Source organism: Zalophus californianus, chromosome X (genome assembly GCF_009762305.2).
Source record: "Zalophus californianus isolate mZalCal1 chromosome X, mZalCal1.pri.v2, whole genome shotgun sequence".
NCBI classification, from domain to species: Eukaryota; Metazoa; Chordata; class Mammalia; order Carnivora; family Otariidae; genus Zalophus; species Zalophus californianus.
The window spans coordinates 97,279,929-97,283,518 of record NC_045612.1 but is presented as its reverse complement, the minus strand read 5'-3'; the positions used below and the strand labels follow the sequence as shown (position 1 = coordinate 97,283,518).

General features: G+C 37.9%; 1 non-coding gene across 1 annotated transcript; it reads left to right on the top strand.

Moving 5' to 3' along the window:
* Positions 1 to 3,199: 3,199 nt before the first annotated feature.
* LOC113931708 lies at positions 3,200 to 3,335 on the top strand. The gene has a single exon (XR_003522842.1). It is a non-coding gene; the product is annotated as a U4 spliceosomal RNA (small nuclear RNA).
* The last annotated feature ends 255 nt before the right edge of the window (positions 3,336 to 3,590 follow it).

Here is a 3,590-nt window from a genome sequence, read left to right as displayed (position 1 = left end):
CACCACCAAAGAGGAAACCTCTGGTTTTCCAGGTAAGTTTCTTTCATTTATACATTCATTCATTAAGCATTTGTTATGTATTTACTATGTGCCAGGCACTGTTACAGGTATTGGTGATTCACAGTTTTAATGCTATTTGAAAAGTTTATGTTGCGGGTAGGGAGTTAGACATTAATAAAGAACTCAGTGCTTCCATCATAACCATTGCCTTAAATTAGAGAAGGAAAGTGAAAACATCAACAAAATGAAATCCCTTTAATGTTTTTACAGGACAAACACAATCACCATTTTCAAATATATGTTATCAGCATACACTTGGGGGGAGGCATTATTAAACCAAATTACTTTTACTAAAAAGGTTTTTAAAAAAGAAAATAGATTAAGGGGCGCCTGGGTGGCTCAGTCGTTAAGCGTCTGCCTTTGACTCGGGTCATGATCCCAGGGTCCTGGGATTGAGCCCCGCATCGGGCTCTCTACTCTGCGGGAAGCATGCTTCTCCCTCTCCCGCTCCCCCTGCTTATGTTCCCTCTCTCGCTGTGTCTCTGTCTGTCAAATAAATAAATAAATAAATAACTCTTTTAAAAAAAATCAAAATAGATTAAAATTTGAATTATTAACATTTGTAGTGCTTTAAAACCATATTTATAGTAACTATTCAGACTTACTTCCTCTATTTAATTGATTTTCACATTCACCTTCAGGACTTCTGTGCACTTCAACTTCAAAGGTTTTATTTTGATTAATTTTTTGAATTTTGGTGAATATTTTCAGAGATGGTGGAATCTTCAGAGTCCATATATAATTGGAATTATTTCTGTGGCTTTCAGATATGACTTGATATAGAATTGTTAAGTCAGACACAACCTTGTCCCCTTAATATATTATATGCTGTTCCTTTTGTATCCTGTTGCTGTATGACACTCAGGAGAAGCCTGATTTTGTACTCTTGTGGAAAATTATTTTTTTTCCTGAAAACCTGCTGCATTCTTTTTCTTTGAAGTTCAGAATGTCAGCCATTCACATTCAAATATTGGACAGTTTTTGTTAATTTTGTTTGAACATGACAAGACATTTTCATATGAGGATTAACGTTTTTCTTCATCTCAAGAAAACTTTATTTTATCTAAATATTGCTTCTCTTCCATTTGTTCAGGAATTTTCTTCCAAAAATGCCAATGATCTGCATACTGAGTCTGCATTCTCTGTCTTTAATATCTGTTTTTCTTAGGCTGCTACTGTGTATCTTGTTGGGTAAAAGTGTTTATATATATTTTTTAAGATTTTATTTTTAAGTAGTCTCTACACCCAACATGGGGCTCAAACTCACAACCCCAACCGAGATCAAGAGTCACATGCTCTACCAATTGAACTAGCCGGGTTCCCCCAAAAGTCACATGCATACTATAAAGATGGACATGGTACATCACTAAGTGAAATTTCTTACCTTCCTTCATGACTCCTTTGGTTTTATCTTCAGTGAATAAATGATTTTCTCTAACCTATGACTTTTCCAAGTACAGTTTATGTCCTGGTAAATGCTGGCGTGCCAGCATGGTTAATGTAATCTTTCCCTCTTAATGCACTATCCCAGCAAAATTTGTCCATGTCCAAAAAGCAGGCAAGTTTTCCAACCTTCTTATATCACAGAACTGGGGTGTGCCAACCAAACTTCTTTTGATATAAAATTGTAAGTTGCCTCTGATGGCAATGACCATTCATTAAAACTGCTGGGGGGATTAAATGAGTTAATACAAGTAAAATGCCTACAACAGAGCCTGATGCCTGGTCAGCACTCTGCATCCCCAGAACTGGCTTCCCCACTTTCCCACCCTGCTCCGATGGCAAACCTCATGGGGGAGCCCCTGATGACTGTGAAGCCAAGGAAATCAACAGTGCCTTCCAGCAATCATGGTTGTGGCCTGCATGGTGAGGGCCAAACCACCTGGGTCTCATCCCCACTGAATAATTTATTGGTTGTATGTCCCTGGGGAAGTTAACCTGTCTGGGCTTTTCATGGCAGGAGGTTGCAAAGTGACCTTCACCCGAAGTGGATTTCTTGTTGTCAAGTTCCTACGGTTCTGTACTTCCAGCCAGCACTCCCTGCCCCTCATTCTGCTACCTTGACCCTGCCCAGGGAGATGAGCAGTGGCTGTCACAGGCAGCACACACAAAAAAGGCCCTGTTGAAGCCATGACTACCTGGGCCAAAAATTGCATCACTTGTACTGTTGAGGTGCGCTCTTGAGCATGGTAGTCGTGTGGGTCTTGTCAGGTTTCAGGCTTTCGGGGCATCCAGGTCTGGCCGTGGTGCCAGAACCCATGGGCCATCTGCCTGCCACGGGGACACAGCAGCAGTATGCCTACCTCATCTAAGGCTTTTCAGCCATCTTTAAAAAAATTAATAGATTTTACTCTTTTGAACCGTTTGAAGTTTACAGATAAATTGAACAGAAAGTAGAGTTCCCATATACCTCCCTCACACATTCCCCAGTTTCCCTTATTATTTATATCAGGCATTAGTGTGGTACACTTGTTAAAACTGATGAGCCAATACTGATATGTTATTATTAGCTAAATCCATAATTTACATTAGGGTTCACTCTTTGTGTTGTAAATTCTGTGGATTTTGACCACAGTTTATACATTCATATATTGAAGGACATCTTGATTACTTCCAAGACTTGACAATTAGGAATAGAGTTTCTGAATATTCATGTGCATGTTTTTGTGTAGATATACATTTTCAAATCCTTTGAATAAATACAGAGCAGTATAACTGAATCATATAATATAGTAAGAGTATGTTTATTTTTATTTTATTTAAATTCAGTTAGCCAACATATAGTACATCATTAGTTTCAGATGTAGTGTGCAGGAATCCATCAGTTGTGTATAACACCTAGTGCTAAGAGTATGTTTATTTTTGTACAAAACCACCATACTGTCTTCCAGAGTAGTTACACTATTTTTTTTTTATAATCCTCTTTTTTAATTGAAGTATAGTTGACACACAGTGTTACATTGGTTTCAGGTGTACAACAGAGGGGTTCCACAACTCTATATGCTGTGGTTCACAGAGATGAAAGGTACAATATAGGGAATGGAATACAGTCAATGGTATTGTAATAGTGTTGTATGGTGACTAATGGTAGTTACACTATTTTGTATTGCCAAAGCAGTGAATGAAAGTTTCTGTTGCTAGCTTTGCGCAGTGGCAGTATCATAGCCAATGAGGTTTATCCGAGGTGTGATTATTGCTAATTGAAAGTTTCTGTTGCTCCACATCATCACCAGGATTTGGTGTTGTCAGGTTTTGAATTTTAGCCATTTTGATGAGTATGCAGTGATATTTCATTATGATTTTAGTTAGCATTCTCTTAAAGGCTAGTGATGTTGAACATCATGTCATGTGCTTTTTTGCCATCTGTGCAACCTCTGTGGTGAAATGTCTGTTCTTATCTTTTGCCCATTTAAAATTTTTATTTGTTTGTTTTCTTATTGTTGAGTTTTAAGGATTCTTCGTAAATTTTGGGTACAAGTTCTTTATCAGGTATGTGTTGTGCAAATATTTTTTCCCAGTATGTGGCTTGC